The sequence below is a fragment of the Lepus europaeus genome, chromosome 19, assembly GCF_033115175.1.
Source record: "Lepus europaeus isolate LE1 chromosome 19, mLepTim1.pri, whole genome shotgun sequence".
NCBI classification, from domain to species: domain Eukaryota; kingdom Metazoa; phylum Chordata; class Mammalia; order Lagomorpha; family Leporidae; genus Lepus; species Lepus europaeus.
This window is the reverse complement of record NC_084845.1, coordinates 14,108,094-14,132,538: the sequence shown is the minus strand read 5'-3', so window position 1 is coordinate 14,132,538 and position 24,445 is coordinate 14,108,094. Positions and strand designations below refer to the sequence as shown.

Genomic DNA, 24,445 nt, shown 5'->3' with positions numbered 1-24,445 from the left:
TTCCCAATGGGATAATGTTAGGAGAGTGGGGTCTTTAGGAGCTGAATAGGTTATAAGGCAGCTACCTTCATGAATGGGGTTAATGCTCTTACAAAAGAGACCAAAGGGAGCTTGTTTACCCCTTTTGTTATGTGGGGACACAGCCGGAAGGTGCCGTCTGTGAGAGAGAGAGAGCCCTCACCAGACACTGAGTCTGCTGCTGCTTGTTAGACTTTCCAGCCACCAGAACTGGGAACAATACATTTCTATTGCTTAGAAATGATCCAGTGCAAGTTGCTGTGTGACAGCAGCCCAAACAATACTAAAGAGCGACAGTATTTGTTGCTGTGGGACAGATGACCAAATATTTAGTGAAAAAATAACAGTACACACACTTTCACAGTCTCTGAGGGCCTGAAATCTAAGAAGAGTTTAAGTAGGTGGCAGGGATTCTCATGAGACTGTAGTCATGATGTTTATCTGAGGTACAATCATCTGAAGGGTGATTGGAGCGAGGGGGATGTGTTTCCTAGCCCACTCACATGACTACTGGCAGAAAGCTGAAGGCACCAACTCGTAACGACATGGAGCCTACCATAGGACTATTTGAATATATTCATATGGTGGCTGAATTGATTATAATGGTCAGTGCTTTTCATTCTGAGAGCAGAAATTTGAATAGCAGAAGTTGAGTCATTAAGAACAGTTTTGGAAGCTGGCTACCAAGATGACATTGTGATTATTTGCATTTATAATACTATCATTGCAGTTGATACCACTATTAGGAATGATAGCAGTCTTGTAAACCAGAAGGAAATAGGTTTCACATTTTATCACAGATTACAAGATGTCTGAGAGTTAAATGATATAGAACCCAGCACATGGTGCTAGAAGTGATAATGGTGTTGATGATGATGGCAAATTTTATTTTTAAATTTTTGTTAGAGCAAGTGACAGCACTCTCATCTGCTAGCTCACTCTCCAAATAGCCACAAAAGCCAGGGTTGAGCCAAGCTGAGGCCAGGAGCTAAAAATGCAGTCCACATCTCGGAAGTAGATAACAGGGACCCAAGTACTTGAGTTATTGTGCTACCTCCCAGGGTGCACATTAGAAGGAAGCCGGCGTTGGGAACAGAGCTAGGACTTGAACTCAGGTACTTTTTTTTTTTTTTTTGACAGAGTGGATAGCAAGAGAGACAGAGAGAAAGGTCTTCCTTTTTGCCGTTGGTTCACCCTCCAATGGCCGCTGCGGCTGGCACATCTCGCTAATCCGAAGCCAGGAGCCAGGTGCTTCTCCTGGTCTCCCATGTGGGTGCAGGGCCCAAGCACTTGGGCCATCCTCCACTGCACTCCCAGGCCACAGCAGAGAGCTGGGCTGGAAGAGGAGCAACTGGGACAGAATCTGGTGCCCCGACTGGGACTAGAACCTGGTGTGCTGGCGCCGCAAGGCGGAGGATTAGCCTGTTAAGCCACGGCACCAGCTGAACTCAGGTACTTTGATATGAAACCTGGGTATCCCAACCATCAGCTTAATTCACTCCTGATAACATATGTTAAGTGTTTAATATGCACCAAGCCCTGAACTTAAACTCTTTAAAAATTTAAACTTACTCCTTCCATACAATTCTGGGAATAGACACACTTGTTATTTCTATTTAATGGATGAAGAATCTGAAATCTGAGTCTCAGAGAGTTAAAGGGACTTGCCCAAGTATACAAAGTAATGGAAATAGCACAGGGAATTAAAACCCAGACCAGCTGACTAGTGTCCATTATATTAACCTCTGTGTAGTGTTGCTTTTCAGAGCATGTCACAAGTATGGTCAATACAATCTGGGTTACAGTGTTGTATATATAAATCATACCATAGATAGAGTAGTTGTAATACTTTATCTAATAAAGTTCATTATTCCTATACCTTCACTCCTACCACATGGACACACTTTTAATATTTTCATATTAAAGTTGTGCATGAGTGATGAACACTTTAAATGACATGGCTTCATTTCTTCATTTATTTTCCCTGGAAGTCTTTCCCTATCTGAGGTTCACGGTAGCACTGAGCAGCCCATGAAAACAGGAGAAGAGCAGCTCCACTGAGTCCTATTTAATTAGTATCTTCTCTGGCTTCTTCCGTGTGGACTGCAATAACAAGATGCCATAGGCTGAGCGGCTTAAACCACAGAAACTTGTTTTTTCACAGTTCTGTAGGCTGGAAAGTGCAAGATAAATATGGCAGCATGATCCGGTTCTGTCAAGAGCTCACTTCTTGGCTTGCAAATGACTGCCATCTTATTGTATTCTTCTTGTGTGTCCCTTCCTGGATGCATGCATAATGAGAGAGAGAACCTCTTCCTTACAAGACTACCAATCCTATTAGATTAGGATCCCACCTTTATGACTACAGTTAGGCTTAAATACCTTCTGAAATCCTAGTCTCCCGAATATAGTCACAATAGGGCTTACAGCTTTAGAATGAAGTTAAGGGTTACACAACTCAGACTATACCACCCTACACAAGTCACTTCTGTGACATCTGTGATGTTAATCACAACCATCAAAGGATGGGCAGTATGTGATTGTTCAACATCAGAAAGCCTAGTCACCCTTGGTTCTGGAATCCTTGTCTCACTTCCCGATAGCCCACATTATGACCTTTCATAGAGTGATTATCTGCTGGTGCTGCCACTAATTGCTAGTACCACTAGGTGGTAGCAGCTAACTGCTAGATGAAATACTCTCAAAAGCCTTAAACAAATTCAGCAGTCCTTTTTGTTTTACCTCATTCAGTTGAGAAAGAAGGAAGTTCTAATGCCATCCTTACTGTTTCACAAACGAGAGTCACAAGTATTGGCTCTCTGTCAAAAATGTACCTATAAATTGGCTAGTCATTCTGAGGTAGAAAGAGCAGAAGGTCAAGGTCAGAGGCAGAGCAGACATTACAGGGGAACACCTTGGAAAACATCATCAACCTCTTATGGCCAGTGGCTTCCTAAGGCTGATTTGTTGTACAGCATGTGAATAGAGACTAGTGATTATCTACTTTTCTAGAAGCTATAGAGAAAAATGGTGTTTTCTATCCCTTGTTCTGTTGAAATTTTTTCTCATAACAATAAGAAGGCCTAGAATTATTCAAGTTGAAATGCTGGAATTACTAGTGAATGCTAAGGGGAAAGTGGAATCCCAAAGATTTTCAAAGTGTAGAGAGGAAAGAAGAGGATGCACACAAGAAGTAAAAACCGTATTGATTGGGGGCGATGATAGTTTGCAGTAACTGTTATGTATTTTATGAACCATTAGAAAAACACTCCAAACAAATTATTGACAAGGAGAAGGAAATGTCATTTACACTGATTTGATCACTACACATGGTATATATTTATTCTAACATCACAGTGTATCCCATAAATGTGTACAGTTATGTTAATAAAATTTAGAAAACAATATGATGTAAATGCCAGTCTGATTTAGTCATCACCCATTGAATAAATGTATCAAATTATCATGCTGTACCCAGTAATTATTTAAGTAATAATAAGAAAATCTTTAAAAACAAATTGTTTAGGTTCCTCATGAGGTAAAGATACATATTTTTTTTCCTTTTATCTTTTTTTTTTTTTTTGACAGGCAGAGTGGACAGTGAGAGAGAGAGAGAGACAGAGAAAGGTCTTCCTTTTGCCTTTGGTTCACCCTCCAATGGCCACTGCAGCCGGCGCGCTGCGGCCGGCGCATCCCGCTGATCCGAAGCCAGGAGCCAGGTACTTCTCCTGGTCTCCCATGGGGTGCAGGGCCCAAGCACTTGGGCCATCCTCCACTGCACTACTGGGCCACAGCAGAGAGCTGGCCTGGAAGAGGGGCAACCGGGACAGAATCCAGCACCCCGACCGGGACTAGAACCCAGTGTGCCAGCACCGCAAGGCAGAGGATTAGCCTATTGAGTCGCGGCGCCGGCCAAGATATATATATATATATATATATATATATATAAATTTTTGACAGGCGGAGTGGACAGTAGAGGGAGACAGAGAGAAAGGTCTTCCTTTTGCCTTTGGTTCACCCTCCAATGGCCACTGTGGTAGGCGCGCTGCGGCCGGCGCACCGCATTGTTCCGATGGCAGGAGCCAGGTGCTTCTCCTGGTCGCCCATGGGGTGCAGGGCCCAACCACTTGGGCCATCCTCCACTGCACTCCCTGGCCACAGCAGAGAGCTGGCCTGGAAGAGGGGCAACCGGGACAGGATTGGTGCCCCGACCGGGACTAGAACCCGGTGTGCCGGCGCCGCAAGGCGGAGGATTAGCCTACTGAGCCATGGCGCTGACCAAGATACATATATTTTTAAAGATTTATTTATTTTACTTGAAAGTCAGTTACACAGAGAGAGAAGAGAGAGAGGGAGAGGTTTTCTATCCGCCGGTTCACTCCGCAGTTGGCCACAGTGGCCAGAGCTGTGCTGATCCAAAGCCAGGAGCCAGGAACTTCTTCTGGGTCTCCCATGTGGGTGCAGGGGCCCAAGGACTTGGGCCATCTTCTGCTGCTTTCCCAGGCCATACCAGAGAGCTGGATCAGAAGTGGTGCAGCTGGGATGGGCACCGCGGCTCACTAGGCTAATCCTCCACCTGCGGCGCCTGGCACTCCAGGTCCTAGTCCAGGTTGGGGTGCCGGTTCTGTCCCAGTTGCTCCTCTTCCAGTCTGGCTCTCTGATGTGGCCCGGGAGTGCAGTTGAGGATGGCCCAAGTGCTTGGGCCCTGTACCCGCATGGGAGACCAGGAGGAAGCACCTGGCTCCTGGCTTTGGATCGGCTCAGCATTGCCGGCCGTAGTGGCCGTTTGGGGGGTGAACCAACGGAAGGAAGACCTTTCTCTCTGTCTCTCTCTCTAACTCTGCCTATAAAACAAAACAAAACAAAAAAACAAACAAAAAAAAGGTGGTGCAGCCGGGTCTCAAACCGGCGCCCATATGGGATGCTAGTGCTTCAGGTCAGGGAGTTAACCTGCTACGCCACAGCACCAGCCCCAAGAAACTTTCTATATGCATTCTGATACAAATAATAAGAGCCAACAACCCTTTTCTCAGTTGTAATTTTAAAATATCTTTACCTCGGGGCTGGCGTTATGGCGTAGCGGGTAAAGCCACCACCAGCAGTGCCAGCATTCCATATGGTTACCGGTTTGAGTCCTGGCTGCTCCACTTCCGATCCAGCTCTCTGGTATGGCCTGGGAAAGCAGCAGCAGATGGCCCAAGTCTTTGGGCTCCTGCACCCACATGGGAGACCCTGAAGAAGCTCCTGGCTCCTGGCCTCAGTTCAGCGCACCTCTGGCTGTTGCAGCCAACTAGGGGGTGAATCATCGGATGGAAGACCCCCCCCCCCCCCCCGTGTAAATCTGACTTTCAAATAAATAAATAAAATTTTTTTTTTAAAAAAAGAAAGCTTCTTAACATATAGATTTCTGGGACCACCAGTTTCTGATTTAGTAGAGTGGGTGAGATCCAAGAATCTGCTTTTCAGCAGAAGATGTCTCAAGTATTTGGGGCTCTGCCACCCATGTGAGAGGCCTGGAAGAAGCTCCTGGCTTCGGCCTGGCTTAGCCCTGGCTGTTGCCGCCATCTGGGGAGTGAACCAACAGTTAGAAGCTCTCTCTCTCCCTCAGTCTTTCCCTTTCTCTCCTTCTGTAACTCTGCCTTTCAAACAAATAAATAAATAAATACATTTTGAAAAATCTGCTTTATCACAGGTTCTCAGGTGATATTGATGCTGTCAATACTCAGACCACAGTGTGAGCCCACAGACCTGGAAAACGCAGTGGTTCACTCAAAGTCACAGCTTACTAAAGAGTAGACATGGGAGTTGAAACTGTCAAGTATGAGGCCAGAACCCAAAAGACAGTTGAGAAGGGGATGGATGGCTGAGGTACAACAAATATCCTTTTGCCAGAGATGTGATATTGACTGTAGGAATCTTTCTTGATCTCCAAGACAGGTCAGTGGTGAAGGGCACATCTGGAGCCATCAAAGTTGTGAGTGAGGAAGGCAGTGGAAAGAAATTTAGTTGTGTTTAGAATGAGTTTTGGGGTATGTTGAAATGGGGAAATGTGATTTGCACCATAGCTGTGCTGCAAAAAAAAACATGGGTGTAGTCTTAGTGACCTTGGGTTAGATAACACTTTTTTTTATCTGGCACCTTAAAGTGAAAAAAAGTTTAAAAAGTTAAGTTGGACTTTGTAAAAAAAATTAAACCTTTCTTGTATCAAAGGACAGTGCCAAAAAGTAGGAGGAAAAACCCACAGAATTAAAAAAAAAAAATCTTTGCCCATCATTTTTCTTATGGGAGTCTAGTATCCAGAATATATAAAGAACAATAAGAAGAAATAACCTGGGAGTCAGTGATGTGGCATAGCAGGTAAAGTGGTCACCTGCAGTGCCAGCATCCCATATGGGCACTGGTTGGAGTCCCAGCTGGCTTCGGATCGGCACAGCTGTGGCCATTATGGCCATCTGGGGAGTGAACCATCGGATGGAAGACTCTTTCTCTCTCTCTCTCTCTCTCTCTGCCTCTCCTCTCTCTGTGTAACTCTGTCTTTCAAATAAATAAATCTTTAAAAAAATAAAATGACCAAAGTTTTTGAAAAGACATTTCTCCAGAGAAAAGGTATAGATTCTCAATAAGCCTGTGAAAAGAAGTTCAACACAATTAGAGACATGAAAATCAAAACTACAATGAGATACTGCTTACAGCCAATAGGATGGCCATTTAAAAAATATAGAATAAGAGGAAATGTTATTGGCAAGATAGTGGAATAGGAGATACCAGCCGCCCCCACCCAAAGAACAATTCGATTAAAAATTGGACAAAAACCTGACAGAGCTTGATAGTCCAACTAAGAATGTACAGTGACACATTGGAACAATAAAAAACAATATGCCAAAAGGCTGCCTGGGGATTTTCACATATCTGTGAGATGTGGTAATGGCTACGAACAAAGCAAGAGGATGGGATCTTTCAGTGTCAATCAAGTGGTGGCTGGATGGTCTGCAGGGGCCTGCTCTACACTGGATCCTAGAAGTCTTTCACGCTGGGAGGTCTAACAGCTCCCATAACTGCAGTAGACTGCCTTCAGTGGAGTTCTCCTTAGTGTTCCTTAGCATGGATCCCAGTAGCCTGCTCTGTAGAGGACACCAGCAACTTTTGCTCCTGAGGTAAGCAGCCTTTGCTTCTGTGGCTTCCTGGAGAGGGAGAGATTGTAATCCCCCAACCTAAGAAGGAGCCACTATTGAGCTGCACAGGAACTCAGGCCATTATATTGAAACCCTGTGTATACCCTAGACAACAAAGCAATGACTTCCACACATTCAACTCTGGAGCTGCCCTAATTGCACCCTCACCTCAGACTGGAGTCATCGCTGCTGCTGTGTAGTCCAAGACCTGGACTTTGGAGTCAGTCTTTGGAATAGGAGATACCAGCCTCCCCAACCCTAAGAACAATTAGATTAAAAATTGGACAAAAACCTGACAGAGCTTGATAGTCCAACTAAGAATGTGCAGCGACACATTGGAACAATGAAAAACAGTATGCCAAAAGGCTGCCTGGGGATTTTCACATATCTGTGAGATGTGGTAATGGCAATGAACAAACTGCAGAACCTGCCTCTGCAGGTGCCCTACAAGGGCCCGTGCCTAAGACCCTGGAGTCACCATTATAGCAAGAGCACTGGATCCCACAGGTGTTGTAGCTCTACATGTGCCCATGCTCTGGACACAGTTCCTTAGATGCTCTACAGGTGCCTGTGCCTTATACACCATTATTAACATTGCAGCAAGGGAATTTGTGCCCAAGGCATCTTGGATCCCAGACCTATGATCCAATCTCATCTTGATTCCATGGTTGCTCTACAGGTGCTCTGCACCAGTGCCACCCGCTTGACAAGTGCACCTGTAAGCTGGACCCAGTGCAGAGAGGGACTTCTTTCTGTAACTTACTTTGAAGGAAAAGAGGTTAGGAGGACCCTAGTAACCTTTGCCTCTGAAGACCCCCAAAAGCTCTTGCTGCTGTTATGGACACTTGCTGCCTTGGCCACTGAGCTACACAGACTATACTGTGGCAATCTCACAACCAGAACTTTTACACCACATCCAGTCAGAGTCCTTGGACCATCCACAGGTAAAGGTCTTCTCCTTGTGATCCAATCCTTTAATACAAGAGGGGAAAATCACTATAGGGCAACTAGAAACATAAAAAATGAAAGAAACATGACACCAACAAAGGAAAACAATAACTTTCCAGTAATTGACCTCAAAAAATGGAGATCTATGAATTGCTGGACAAAGAATTCCAAATAATTGTCTTAAGGAAGGGAAAACAAACAAGATCATGAAATCAAAACATGAACAAAATGGGAATGTCAAGAAAGTAATAGAAATCACAAATAAGGACCAAATGAATTCTGGAGCTGAAGAATACAATGCATTAAATTAAGGGGGAAAAAAGCTACAGAGAGCATCAATAGCAGCCTTGCTCAAACAAATGAAAGAATCTGTGAACTCAAACACTAGTTGTTTGAAATTACCCAAACAGAGTAACAAAAAGAAGAAAAGTGAGAATTACGAGAGAGCATATGGAATTTATGAGACACCATCAACTTGCTTAATATATCCATTTTGGAATCTTACAAGACTAGGAGAAAGACATTTTGATTTATTTAAAGAAATAATGGCTTCCGAAGTCTGGGGAGAAAGAAACACATCCAGGACATGAAGTTCAAATGTTCCCACACAGGCTAAACCCAAAGAGATTCTTCAAGACATACTACATTCAAACCATCCAAATCCAAGGAGAGAGAGAATTTTGAAAGCAGCAAGAGGAGAGACTTATAATATATTCAGATACGCATATATCCGGGGATTTCTCTGCAGAATGCTTGCAGGCCAGGAGACATCAGAAAAAATATATTCAAAGTACTGAAAGAAAAACACCACCAGCCCAGGTTACTTATTAGGCAAATATGCCTTTCAAAAATGAAAAAAAATGATAAAGACTACATTCTAGGAAAATGTATAAGAAGTTGAGGGAGTTCATCACTTGTTTTTCCTTACAAAAATGCTGAGGGGTGTTTTTCAAGCTGACATGAAAAGAAGTTAATTAACAACATGAAAAAATTGGACAAGATAAATGTCACTGGTAAAAATAGTATACAGTACAAATTGAGAATAAAACTAATGGTGGTGTATAAATCACTTATAACTCTAGTATGAAAGCTAAAGGATGAAAATATTTTTAAAGTATGATGACAGTAATTTGTCAATTGACACCTAGTATAAATTATAAGTTATACATTGTGACATCAAAAACATATATGTGTTTGTGAGGGATAAAAGTCCAGAATGTTTACATGTGCTCCAAGTTAAGTTGTTAACAATTTGAAATAGACTATTATAACTATAAGATATTTTATGCAAGCCTCATGGTAATCTCAGGGGAATAACCTATATTAGATGCACAAAAGATGAAGAGAGAAAAAAAAACGTACCACTATACAAAATCTTCAAAGTAGAACAGCAAGAGAGGAAGAAAGGAATAAGAGTATGCAAGATAGAAAACAATTAGCAAAATTCAATAGTAAGTTCTATTTATCAGTAATTACATTAAATATAAATTAACCAAATTCTCCAAAAGACAGAGTGGCTGAATGGATGTTTTTTTTTTTTTAAATTCAAGTATAGAGTACCTACAAGTGACTTCACCTCTAAGGACACACATAAACTAAAAGTGAAGGAATGGAAAAATATATTCCATGCAAATGAAATCAAAAGCGAGGATTGCTATATTTACATTAGACAAAATAGTCTGTAAGAGATTTTAACAAGAGGCAAGATCATTATGTAATGGTAAAGGCATCAATTTAGCAAGAGGATGTGGCAGTTATAGATACATATGCACTCAACATCACAGTATGTAAATATAGAAAACAAATACTATTAGATATGAAGGGACAAATATACAACAAAACAATAATAGCTGGGGACTTCAATATCCCACTTTCAAAAATGGGTTAAACACCCAGACAGAAAAAAAAAATAAACATTAAATTTTAACTGTACTTTAAACCAGATGGATATAACATATATTTACCATTCCATCCAACAGAAAGAGTACACATTTTTCTAATAAAGTGCATATGAAACATTCTCCAGGATAGATCATATTTTAGGCCACAAAACAAGTCTTAACAAATTTAAGGAGATTGATTCAATAATTTAAAAATCTAGCAACAATGAAAAGTGTAGATCAAGACATTTTTGCTAGTGAAATTTATAAAAAGTTTAAAGAAGAACTTACCAATTCATCTCAAACCCACTTTGAAAACTGTAGAGGTTGGGGGCTGGTTCTGTGGCATGGAGGGTAAAGCCGCCGCCTACAGTGCTGGCATCCCATGTGGGCTCTGGTTCGAGTCCCGGCTGCCCCACTTCCGATCCAGTTCTCTGCTGTGGCCTGGAAAAGAGTTGAAGGTGGCCCAAGTTCTTGGGCCCCTGCACCCATGTGGGAGACCTGGAAAAAGCTCCTGGCTCCTGGCTTTGGATTGGCTCAGCTCTGGTCATTGTGGTCTGAGGAGTGAACCAGCAGATGGAAGACCTCTCTCTCTCTCTCTGCCTTTCTGTGACTCTGCCTTTCAAATAATTACATCTAAAAGAAAACTGTAGAGGAGAGAACATGTCCAAACCCATTTTATGAGGCTCACATTACTTTGACACCAAAGCCACATATGAACATTACAAAAAAACACACTACAACATCTCAGATGACTTCAAATGCAAAAATCCTAAAACAAAAACAAAAACAAAGAACCTCACTACAAACCTGAATTCAATAATATGTTGTAAAGGTCATTCACCATGATCACTGACTAATGAAAGGAAAGCTGTGTGCACTGTGGATCAACCAGAGGTCCACCAGCTTGGGGTTTCTATAGCAACTCCTCCAATCTGTTTTGGTAGATGACACATACCTTCAAATAACTATAAAAAGTATGCTTAGAGAAGTAAAGGACACTGGGATGACAATGTCTCATCAAATAGGGAATCTTATTCAAGAGATGGAAATTATTTTTTAAAAACATGGCCAAGAGCAGTTGGGCCAGTGTTGGGGCTCAGCAGGCTAAGCCATTGCCTATGATGCTAGCATCCTATATGAGCGCTGGTTCAAGTCCCAGTTGCTCCACTTCCTATCCAGGCCCCTGCTAATATGCCTGGGAAAGTATAGAAATGATCCAAGTGATTGGGCACCTGCCATCCATGTGGGAGACCCAGATGGAGTTAGATCTCTTTCTGTCTCTTATTCTTTCTATGTAACTCTGTCTTTCAAATAAATAAATATTTATTTTATTTATATATTACTTTAAATATACATATTTATATATTAGTTTAAATACATATATTAGTTTAAATATATATACATAAATACATATGTTTAAATATATATGTAGTTTAAATATACATACATACATATGAAGCAACAGCAATTTGATAATGGCTATAAAAATGTGAGAATATGTTGTTTTTTTTAGAAAAAGATTTCTTTATTTATTTGAAAGGCAGAGTTACAGAGAGACAGAGGCAGAAAGAGAGAGGTCTTCCATCTGCTGATTCACTCCCCAGATGGCCACAATGGCTGGAGCTGCGCCACTCCCATTACACAACAGTGCTGGCCCCAAGACTATGTTAAGTTTTGAAATGTTGTAGTTGGCTACTGGAATTTTATGTCTCAATTCTCAAAAATTTACAAAGAATCCGGTTGCCCCTCTTCCAGGCCAGCTCTCTGCTGTGGCCAGGGAGTGCAGTGGAGGATGGCCCAAGTCCTTGGGCCCTGCACCCACATGGGAGACCAGGAGAAGCACCTGGCTCCTGCCATCGGATCAGCGCGGTGCGCCGGCCACAGCGCGCCTACCGTGGTGGCCATTGGAGGGTGAACCAACGGCAAAAAGGAAGACCTTTCTCTCTGTCTCTCTCTCACTGTCCACTCTACCTGTCAAAAATTAAAAAAAAAAATTACAAAGACGCTTGCATTATAGATTTAATAGAAAAAAGTATAATATGACTATCTGAAATATCAGTAAAAGAAAGAAGGTAATGATTATAGTTTATTCATAATGAATGTAATTCAAACATTGAAAAAAATATTCCAGTGTGGAATTATATTTTGTAGCATTTTTTAAAATTTTTTATTTATTTATTTATTTATTTTTGACAGGCAGAGTGGACAGTGAGAGAGAGAGAGACAGAGAGAAAGGTCTTCCTTTGCCGTTGGTTCACCCTCCAATGGCCGCTGCGGCCGGCACACCACGCTGATCCGATGGCAGGAGCCAGGTGCTTCTCCTGGTCTCCCATGGGGTGCAGGGCCCAAGGACTTGGGCCATCCTCCACTGCACTCCCTGGCCACAGCATAGAGCTGGCCTGGAAGAGGGGCAACCGGGACAGAATCCGGTGCCCCGACCGGGACTAGAACCCGGTGTGCTGGCGCCGCAAGGCAGAGGATTAACCTAGTGAGCCACGGCACCGGCCTATATTTTGTAGCATTTTAAAGTGATATTATAATCATTACTTTTAAACAAACATCAACTAACTTTTTACCAAGTTGTATGCATATGCCTCTAGTTTTTCTAGCTGAAATGTTAGTGGCTAAATGTAAGCCAGAAAATAGTACACTTAAGATTTATATATTTCATTGTATATAAATTGTACACAAAACAAGCATGCAAAAGCCATAAAGAGATTGCCAAAATACGTATAAAAACAAGATCCAGCTGTATGTTGTCTACAGAAAATTCACTTTAAATATAAAGACAGAGAAAGTTTAAAAGTGCTGGGGTAGGAGCCAGCATTGTAGCACAGTGGGTAAAGCTGCTGCCTGTGACACCAGCATCCCATATGGGCACCAGTCTGTGTCCCGGCTGTTCCACTTCTGATCCAGCTCCCTGCTAATGTGTCTGAGAAAGCAGCAGCAGATGGCCCAAGTCCTTGAGCCCCTCACGCTGGGGAGACTCAGAAGCAGCACCTAGTTCCTGGCTTCAGCCTGCCCTAGCCCCAGCTGTGGTAGCCATTTGGGGAGTAAACCTGTGGATAGAAGACTTTGTGTCTCTCATTCTCTCTAACTCTGCCCTTCAAATAAATAAATAACTCTTTTTTTAAAAAGTGAAGCATTAGACAGTTATGCCATGCTCACACTAAACGATGAAAGTTTTATTAAATTCAAGAAAACCAACTTCCAGTTAAGGAAAATTATCAGGGATAAAGAGAGAATTATATAAATATTGGCCTAACAATAGAGAATCAAAATATGGGAAGCAAATACTAATAGAACTGCAAGGAGAAACAGATGAATCCAACATTATGGATGGAGATTTCAGTATCCTTTTCAAGTAATTGACAGATCCAAGTAGAAAATCAAAAGGAAATAGTTGAACTGAGCAGCACCATCAATCCACTGGACCTAACTCACATCTGTAGAAAACTTTGTCCAACCACAGCAGACTACCTATTCTTCTCAAGCTTACGTGGAGCATTCACCAAAGTAGACTGCATTCTGGGCCATTAACAGCACCTTACCAAGTTTAAAAGAATGGAAATCATACAAAATTTGCTGTCAGATTGCAATGAAATGTTACTAAATATCAACAACAGAAATAAAGATGGAAAAATCCTAAAATATCTGGACGTTAAACAAAACACTTGTAAATAATGAAGTCCAAAGAGAAATTTTGAAACATTTTGAATAACATGAAAATGAAAATAAAGCTTATTGTCCAGAGCTGTGGCTCACTAGGCTAATCCTCCGCCTGCGGCCCCAGCTCACCAGGTTCTAGTCCCGGTCAGAGCACCGGATTCTGTCCCGGTCGCTCCTCTTCCAGTCCAGCTCTCTGCTGTGGCCCGGGAGTGCAGTGGAGGATGGACCAGGTCCTTGGGCCCTGCACCCCATGGGAGACCAGGAGAAGCACCTGGCTCCTGCCATCGGATCAGCGTGGTGCGCCGGCCGCAGCAGCCACTGGGGGGTGAACCAACGGCAAAAAGCTTATCTTTGTAACCAAAGCATTGCACAGAGGAAAATTTACAGCATTAAATACCTGTATTAGAAAAGAATCAATAACCTAGGGCCGGTACCATGGCTTAACAGGCTAATCCTCCACCTTGCGGCGCCGGCACACCAGGTTCTAGTCCGGGTCAGGGCGCCAGATTCTATCCCGGTTGCCCCTCTTCCAGGCCAGCTCTCTGCTGTGGCCCGTGGAAGGCAGTGGAGGATGGCCCAGGTCCTTGGGCCCTGCACCCCATGGGAGACCAGGAGAGGCACCTGGCTCCTGGCTTCAGATCAGCACGATGCGCTGGCCACAGCGGCCATTAGAGGGTGTACCAATGGCAAAAAGGAAGACCTTTCTCTCTGTCTCTCTCTCTCACTGTCCACTCTGCCTGTCATAAATAAATAAATAAATTACCTAGGGGCTGGCGCTGTGGCACAGGGGGTTAAAGCCCCAGGCTGCAGTGCTGACATCCCATATGGTTGCCAGTTCTAGTCCCTGCTGATCCATTTCCCATCCAGCTCTCTGCTATGGCCTGGGAAAGCAGTAGAAGATGGCCCAAGTCCTTGGTCCCCTGCACCCACATGGGAAACCCAGAAGAAGCTTGTGGCTCCTGGCTTTGGTTCAGCTAAGTTCTGGCCGTTGCGGTCATTTGGGGAGTGAACCATTGGATGGAAGACCTCTCTCTCTCTCTCTCTCTCTCTCTCTCTGGCTCCTCCTCTCTGTAACTCTGTCTTTCAAGTAAATAAAATAAACCTTTAAAATAAATAAATGACCTAAGTCATTACCTGAGAAAAATAGGAAAAGATATACAAATCAAACCCAAGCTAAGTTGAAGAAAACAATAAATATGAATAAAATACAATTAAAGAAAATTAAGAAAGAAAAAAATTTATCCTTTGAAATTTTGCCAAAACAGTCAGACCCTTACATTAATAATAACAAAGAGTGCTGGAGAAAGGGGAGTTTGGAAAGCCTGGTAGGCAGCTCCCAGCATCATTTTTGATAATCTTCTTGACACCAATTAGGTGGAGTTTCCTTTGACATAAAGCATGGTTGTTTGCAGCTGGTAGTAACAGATTCTTGTCCAGGTGGTGATGTCAAATAAAAGTAGGCTTGGTGGTGGCAAATTTCCTCTTCAGGTGAGATCTACCATTCTAGCCATTTCCATGCAGTCAGCCCCTGGAGTTCTTAAGTAGGCATTATTTTATCTGTAGAGCAAACATTCTGGTTAGTCACAGGATCACCAGTTAGAGAAAGAAAGATGTTCATTAGAGTTACAGAAGATGCCTGAAAAATGTGTGCTCCCTCCAGAGGGATGATTCCTCCGTGGTCAGGTATTTCCTGGACATCCCCAGGTACCTGAAGAGGTCAGGGGTGACAGGGTTCTGCACGGGTTCGCAGACTGCCAACATTTCTCACAACACACTTCAAAGACAAAGCCCTCCTCAGAGGTCTGAGCACAGGGCAAGGGGTTCCTAGGCCCTGCCCTACGAGGGATACTGGACTCGGGGGCACTGAGTTTTCCGTTGACAGCTTCACCTGGGCACTCAGGAAACTCCTCCATCGCCTCCCTGGCCTGTCCACAGCCAATCTGGTTTCATCCGCCGCTGAGTCTGACTCCATTCTCATCCTCTCTGAAATCCGAGCCGCGGAGGAGTTTGTCTACCACAGCCCCACACAGCTCTGCCGTCACTGGGGTGGGAGAAGTGACCCAAAGCTTGGTTTGAACCAGTCTCCAGGAGACGAAGGCTGCAGACTGCCCCCTGCCCCCAACCCTGGCTTGGAGGGAGGGGGGAGGGCTCAGGCAACGGGTCCTTGAACTGAGCATGCGCACGCTGCAACCGCTTCGGTTGCAATGGCAGCTTCGGTTGCCTAGCGACGTGTCCCTGAAGCGTTGACAAGCAGAAGCTTTCTTGGCACTTCCCTGGGTTTGGGCTCTGGCTGGCCCACTCCAGGGGGTCGATCGATGGTCCAGGAGTCTGAGGAGTGGAGAATGGCTGGTCAGGTTGGTGAATGACTCCCCACAGGGAGTCTGCCCTGTCACTAGGAGAGTGGGACTGCCTGGGTTCATACTGGTGCGTGTGGGATCCACTTGTCTGAGAAGCTTCAAGCCCATGGGCCACTATCTTTTGTAACAGCCCATAAACGTGGCTGTGTAGCCGCTCAGCATAGCCACCCTATCGAACATGGTCCCCCCAATACTTCTAGTTCTTCCCCCTTGCCTTATTTTTCTTTCTAGAACATATCACCATCTAAAAATAATAGATGCTTTACTTACCTTTTGAAAATCTCTATACCCTATTAGAACACAGGCTCCAAAAGATTAGGAATTTCTTTAAAAAGTTGTTTCAAAAAAAATTTCTAGACTCACAGAAAAGGTAACCAAATTGTACGTAGGACTTCTGTGTACCCTTCAAAGGATTCTCCTAAAGTTAACATCTAACATAATAATACAATTACCAATGCTAACAAACTGATGGCGATATAACACTGTAAGACGATATAACTACAGAACTTACTTCCTTAGTCTCTCTAATCCAAGACCCAGTCCAGGATCCTCCACTGCACTTCATTTTTGAGTCTCTTTAGTCTTCTATAAACTGTGACATCTCCTCAGTCTTTCCTTGTCGTGATTGTGATGCTTTTGAAGTAAAATTGATTTTTTGGAGAGTTACCTCAATTTGAGTCATTTTTTTCATGATTATATTGAAGTTATATACTTTGCAACAGGAATACTTTGTGTCCTATCACAGGTGACATGCTGCCAGTATAGTCATATGTTGTTGACAGTGATGTGAACCTTTTTTTTCCCCTTTCTTTTTTTTTCTTTTTGACAGGCAGAGTGGACAGTGAGAGAGAGAGACAGAGAGAAAGGTCTTCCTTTGCTGTTGGTTCACCCTCCAATGGCCGCTGCGGCCGGCGCACCGCACTGATCCGAAGGCAGGAGCCAGGTGCTTCTCCTGGTCTCCCATGCAGGTGCAGGGTCCAAACACTTGGGCCATCCTCCACTGCACTCCCGGGCTATAGCAGAGAGCTGGCCAGGACAGAATCCGGCGCCCCGACCAGGACTAGAACCCGGTGTGCCGGCGCCGCAGGCGGAGGATTAGCCTATTGAGCCACAGCGCCGGCCAGTGATGTGAACCTTTATCTTTGTTATGATGATATCTGTAAGTTTCCTCTTCCATAAAGTCACTCTTTCCTTTTATAATGAATAAGGATCTTATGTGGAGACGGTATGTGGAATTTTTTTTTTTTTTTTGACGACAGGTAGAGTGGACAGTGAGAGAGAGAGAGACAGAGAGAAAGGTCTTCCTTTGCCATTGGTTCACCCTCCAATGGCCGCTGCAGCTGGCACGCTGCGACTGGCGCACTGTGCTGATCCAAAGCCAGGAGCCAGGTGCTTCTCCTGGTCTCCCATGCGGGTGCAGGGCCCAAGCACTTGGGCCATCCTCCACTGCACTCCCAGGCCACAGCAGAGAGCTGGCCTGGAAGAGGGGCAACCGGGAGAGAATCCGGTGCCCCAACCGGGACTAGAACCCGGTGTGCCAGCGCCGCAAGGCGGAGGATTAGCCTAGTGAGCCGCGGCCCCGACCCAGTATGTAGATTTTTAACTTTATTGGTCACTCTTATTTCTCGAGCTTGAATAGGATAGGGGCATGAGTGAAAAGAACTTGGATGTGACAGATTTGGAGACATGTTGGTATAGGAGTTATAGTTCAAGGGAAAAAGGGCCAGGGTTAAAGTAGGGGGTCTACTGGCAGTCAAGAATTCTTTGCATCTGACCAAGTTTTTGCTCTGAGTGATACTGCTGTTCTCACCACAAATGAGAAAGGTGCTGCTGGATGATCCATCTAAAAGAAAATCAGATTAAGATAAGGATTTGTTCAAGAGTGAAGGCATTCTGCAAGACATGAATGTGAGACTCATTGGCATTTGACTGCAACATCAGTAGATAGTAAGGTCATTTTTATAAGACTCAAGCCGGTACCTGGTAAAGCTTGATGTAAACCCAATGATGGGATTTCCAGGGTGACACTATCCTGCTGTGTCACTTGCTAGATCTTCACACAGCTGTGAAAGGGATGGTTTGGCATCGTTCCATGAGCTTTATAGTAATATATTCCTACATAATCTAGCATGAAAGTTCTGCCTGTGAGATGCCACTGTTAATCTGTTCATTAATAGTGCCCATAGAAAGCTTAAGTTAGCTATTTGCTGCATTCCTTGCGTTTATGAGAGCTGTGGACAGTGAGTTTGGTCATTTTGGTCTAACTTCTACACAAACCTATTTTGAAATATCATTCCCATGTTAGTTTCCAATTATGTGTGTAATGAAGGCTTTGTAAAGGATGTTTCTGTAAAGCTTCATTATAACTCTTTGTAAGTTTTCCTGCTGACTGAAAAAGTTTACACAATGCCTTGAAGAGTCAAAAGAATTAACAATAGGTGTTTAAGCTTTCATTAAATTCATTTAAGCACTAAAATGTATTCTCATTTTCAGTATGTAATTAAAACATTTTTTTATAAAAATCCAAAATAATAGGTCTATTTTCTAATATGATAAATACGGAGAAGAAAATATCTGTTTACTTTGAATTATTAGACATACGCAGTCTAGGCTGGGTATTTGGGGTGTGGCTAAGTCACCACTTGGGACACCCCCAAACCATATATGCCTGATTTGAGTCCTGGTTCCTCCATTTCCAGTTTAGCCATGAAAAAAATGAAATCCTGACATTTGCAACAAAATGGATGCAACTGGAGATTATTTTGCTAAGTGTAATAAGCCAGATCCAAAATGGCCAGTGCCACATGTTTTTCTCTTATTTGTGGTAGCTAACATAGAGAAAGGATATTTTTTAAAAAGAAAAGAAATAGGAAAGGCTGGGAGGCTGTGTATTAATGTGAGAAGGTTACTATAAAATTAATGCAAGTGTGAGATGATAATTATTGGGAGGCAGAGTGAGGGGTATGCTGGAAGTCTTTTTTTTTAAGATTTATTTATTTATTTGGAAGGCACAGTTACAGAGAGGCAGAGGCAGAGAGACAGAGAGATCGCCCATCCACTGGTTTACTCCCCAGATGGCCGCAATGGCCGGAGATGGGCCAATTCAAAGCCAGGAGCCAGGAACTTTTTCTGGGTCTCCCATATGGGTGCAGGGGCCTGAGCATTTGGACCATTCTCTGCTGCTTTCCCAGGCAGATTTATCAGGGAGCTGGACTGGAAATGGAGCAGCTGGAACTTGAACTGGCGTCCATATGGGATGCTGGCATGCACATGGTGGCTTAACCTGCTGCACCACAGAGTTGACCCCACAACTCTAGTTTTTATTATTATTATTATTTTTTATTTTTTTATTTTTGACAGGCAGAGTGGACAGTGAGAGAGAGAGACAGAGAGAAAGGTCTTCCTTTTGCCGTTGGTTCACCCTCCAATGGCCGCCGCAGCTGGCGCGCTGCAGCCGGCGCACCGCGCTGATCCGATGGCAGGAGCCAGGTGCTTCTCCTGGTCTCCCATGGGGTGCAGGGCCCAAGGACTTGGGCCATCCTCCACTGCCTTCCCGGGCCATAGCAGAGAGCTGGACTGGAAGAGGGGCAGCCGGGACAGAATCCGGCTCCCCGACCGGGACTAGAACCTGGTGTGCCGGCGCTGCAAGGCGGAGGATTAGCCTATTGAGCCGCAGCACTGGCTCAACTCTAGTTTTTAAAATAATCTATGTCATTGAACTTTTTATAATGGTTTGAGATCATAATTGCTGAGTTGTACATAAGAATATGTAAATATTAACATTAAATATTTTGGTAAATTCAGATTTCTTCAAGAATTAAAATTCCAATGTCCCAAAGATTCTTAGAAATTTTGGAAAATATATTTAAGATATCATTGTACAGAACAGTCATTTAATCGCTTCTCAGCCTTTTGGCTAAGGTCAAGTGCAGAACAGTCATTTAATATACCGTGTAAATATAGTATTGTAAGTATAATCATGTAGGTTTGTATTAGGCTGTTTTCCACTGCTATAATAAAATACTGATGCTGGGTATCTTACAAAGAATAGAGGTTTATATAACTCCCAGTTTGGGATGCTGAAAGTTCAAGATCATGTGACTCCATCAATTCAACTCAGTGAGGGCCTAATGATTGATGGCATCATGGTGGGAACTTGTGTGAGAGGGAGAGAACACACAGACAGGAAGCCAGAAGCAACAGGGAAAGTTTCGTCTTGCTCTTTTATAATAACCCTCTCACAAAATCTAATCAGAATACCATGAGAACTACCTTGGTCACTTTTGAGAGCGGCACCCTCAGTGACCCATGGGCCTCTCAGGAGGCCCCACCTCTTGAAGGTCCTATCACCGCTTAACATTGCCACACAGGGGACCAAGACTCCAACATGTGAACCCCCTGAGGACACAAGATCCAAGTACATAATTTGCAGTAATGTCTGATGTTTACTAGAATCAGTTTATAAAGACGAGTTATTTTAACAAATAAATCTAGCTATTGTCCCATGTTTATATATATTTATATAGATGTAGTTCTCAGTGTTAGTTCATGTAATAACTTTTTTTTTGTCCAGAAGGCAAATAAGTTATTAGCATATTCCATTTAAGTTAGGCTGTTCTGGTTGCAAAAGTTGACTCCTGTATGAGTTAGATTCATTGTTTTATCTTCCTACATCTGGGAGGAAATGAACTATGGTTAATAAAACAACTGAGCTATAATTGTACTAGCATAATCACAGACATGAACCAAGAGTTATGAGTGACTTCCACAGGACGTGGTGATCTCAGAAGGCAAGACTGGTATGCCTCAGAACTCATTTTTAAAAACTAGCATTTTGGGGGCTGGCGTTGTGGCACAATGGGTTAAGTTCCCGGCCTGCAGTGCCAGCACCCCAAATGCACACCAGTTCGAGTCCTGGCTGCTCCTCTTCCCATCCAGCTCTCTGCTATGGCCTGGGAAAGCAGTAGAAGATAGCCCAAGTCCTTGGGCCCCTATACCACATGGGAGACCCGGAAGAAGCTCCTGGCTCCTGGATTCGGATCGGCATAGCTCCGGCCATTGCAGCCAACTGGGGAGTGAACCAGAGGATGGAAGATCTCTCTCTCTCTGCCTCTCCTTCTCTCTCTGTAACTCTTTCAAATAAATAAATAAATCTTTTTTAAAAATCAGAAATTTTAAAATTATCTTTAGACAAATGAAAATGAAATACAATGTATCAAAATTTATGAGATGCAGCAAAATCATGTTTTCAAAAAAGTTATTTGAGAGGCAGAGACAAATGGGGAAGAGAGTGCTCCCATCTGTTGGTTCATTCCAAAGTGGCAGGGCCAGGCTGAAGCCAGGAGCCAGGAGTTCAGTCCAGGGCTCCCATGTGGGTGGCAGGAACCCAGTTACTTGAAGCCACCACTGCTGCCTCCCAGGGTTTACATTAGCCAGTATTGAATCGAGGTGTTCTGATATGGAATATGGGCATCTTAACTACTGGGCTAAACACCCACCCCAGAATTAGCGAAGTCTTAAATTTTGTTAAGCAAATATAAAATTATATTGTTATCAGCTCGATTTACATTTCCTGGATCATTAATGATGAAAATCTCTTCAAATGTTAATGGACTATATGTGCTCTTCAATGAAACTGGAATGTGGTTGGATTAAAACTTGATCAATCTTGCCCTTCTGAGATTCCTAATAAATACATTTTAGGCTTAAATTTCCTCCTGGAGATCATGTTGCATGTTGCCCATCCCTTACCATTTTTTCTTTTTTAAAGATTTATTTGTTTCTTTGAAAGTTGGAGTTACAGCGAGAGACAAGGAGAGGCAGAGAGAGAGAAAGAGAGGTCTTCCATCTGCTTGTTCACTCCCCAATTGGCTGCAATGGCCGGAGCTACACCGATCTGAAACCATTAGCCAGGAGCCTCCTCTGGGTCCCCCACACTGGGTCAGAGGCTCAAGCACTTGGGCCATCTTCCACTGCTTTCCCAGGCTATAGCAGAGAGCTGGATTGGAAGTGGAGCAGCCGGGACTTGAAATAGCGCCCATATGGGATGCCAGCACTGCAGGCAGTGGCCTCATCCACTTTGCTGCAGTGCCGGGACCCCTTAGCTTTTACATTTACAATATTATTATTTTCCTCTTTATTCTTAGTAGCTTGTGATATCCCTGTGTTCTCTTTAGCCCACAGGTTATTACATTTGTGTATTTAAGTACCAGGTATTTGGCATGTTTCATTAGCTGCCTGTTACTGATTTCCAATTGAAGTCAAGCCTGGGAAATGTGGTTTGTGTGATGTCAGTTTGAGGGATTTATAATTTCTTTTATGAGCTACTTTGTTCAGAATTTTTCAGTATATTTGAAAAAATTTTCATTCTCTGATTTAAAAGTGTAGATATTGCCAGCGCCGTGGCTCAACAGGCTAATCCTCCGCCTTGCAGCACCAGCACACCGGGTTCTAGTCCCAGTTGGGGCACCGGATTCTGTCCCGGTTGCCCCTCTTCCAGGCCAGCTCTCTGCTGTGGCCTGGGAGTGCAGTGGAGGATGGCCCAAGTGCTTGGGTCCTGCACCCCATGGGAGACCAGGAGAAGCACCTGGCTCCTGCCATCGGATCAGTGCGGTACGCCGACCGCAGCGCAGCAGCCATTGGAGGGTGAACCAACGGCAAAGGAAGACCTTTCTTTCTGTCTCTCTCTCTCACTGTCCACTCTGCCTGTCAAAAAAAAAAAGTGCAGATATGTGATGCATAAAGTCAATTATTATGCTATTTCAGTAAAGCCTTCTACCTACATTTATTCTACTTGATCTGAGAGATGTGTTGGTTTGTTATTGTGATTGTAGATTCCCAGATATCCCCCAATCTATCAGGTTTTGCTGTATTTACTTCAGAACTATATTGTTAGATATATATATGAAGTGTTGCATGCTCTTGGCAACGACATCATTTTAAAATATTGACTATTTCTACTAATACTGTTTGCTTTGAAATCTGTATTTGCACAATAGTATCACCATACCTGTTTTGTCTTCATATTTCTTTGTAAATGTTTTTTAAATTCTTTATTCTTTAATTTTTGTATGAAATTTTCACACAAATAATAAAGAGAGAACATTATAAGGAACTCCATGTACCATGACCCTACTTCAACATTTATTAAAATTCCGTTATTCTTGTCTTATTCACTTATAGTCCTCTTTAGATAGTTTTTAAGAGGCTAATAGCATTCTTCTCATATATGTGCACATGCATTTCTGAAAATATTTCTTTTTAACAAAACCACAGCACAAAAACATTAACAGCTTCTTGGGCCTCTGAAAGAAGTGTGTGTTCACTAGTGGATCTCAAAGTCTTTTCATTAGACTAAATATCATTTGAGAGGAAAGAAAAGAACCTAGGATAAGCAGTCAAATTCTGTAATTGAATCTATCTTTATTTTAAAGATATTTATTCAAAAGACAGAGACAGAGAGATCTTCCATGTACTGGTTTACTTCCCAAATGTCCATAACATCTGGGGCTGGGCTGGGCAGAAACCAGGAGCCAGGAACGCCATCCACGTCTCTCCACATGGGTGGCAGGGACCCAAGTATGTGGGCCATCATCTGCTACATTCCCAGGTGCATTAGCAGAAGAGTGAATCCCAAGCAAAGTAGCCAGGTCTTGAACAGTCCCTTGGATTTGGGATGTGGGTGCCCCAAGCCAAGGCTTAACCTGCTGCCCCATGGTGCCAACACCCAGAACCTATTTTTAAGCTGAGTTCCAGAGAGGGACATAACTGGCCTGAAAGTACTTAGGATGTTTACATTACAGTATAGGTCCAATCCTCTTAAAAGTTTTCCCGGGGCCTGCGCTGTGGTGCAGCAGGTTAAAGCCCAGGCCTGCAGTGCCAGCATCCATTTGGGATGGATGTCAGTTCAAGTCCCAACTGCTCCACTTCCGATCCAGCTCTCTGCTATGGCCTGGGAAAGCAGCAGAAGATGGCTCAAGTCTTTGGGCCCCTGCTCCTGTGAGGGAGACCAGGAAGAAGCTCCTGGCTCCTGGCTTCGGATCAGCTCAGCTCTGGCCATTGTGGTCATTTGGAGAGTGAACCAGCAGGTGGAAGACCTCTCTCTCTCTATCTCTCTTTGCAACTCTGTCTTTCAAATAATAAAATAAATCTTTTTTAAAAAATTTTCCGCACCTGCAGGGACTGAACATTTTGAGGAGAGCATAGAACCTCCCAGCAGTGCCATGCAAGACTTGCTGTTAGAAGCAGTATTTATGATGGGGTTTGAAGCATATTTAGGTCTTAACAACGAGAAAGGAATTGCCTCTTTACAACTGCACGTGCGCATCTTCATAGAGGGGTGGGGGGATGATGGGATTGGTAGTTGCTTCAGAATTTCCATCTAGGAAAAGCAAAGGGG

At 43.4% G+C, this 24,445-nt stretch overlaps 1 protein-coding gene across 2 annotated transcripts in view; it reads left to right on the top strand.

Annotated features, from left to right (window-relative positions):
• The window catches only part of LOC133747810 (zinc finger protein 585A), a 97,272-nt gene that overhangs the window by 48,273 nt on the left and 24,554 nt on the right, over positions 1–24,445 (top strand). The window lies entirely within an intron of this gene.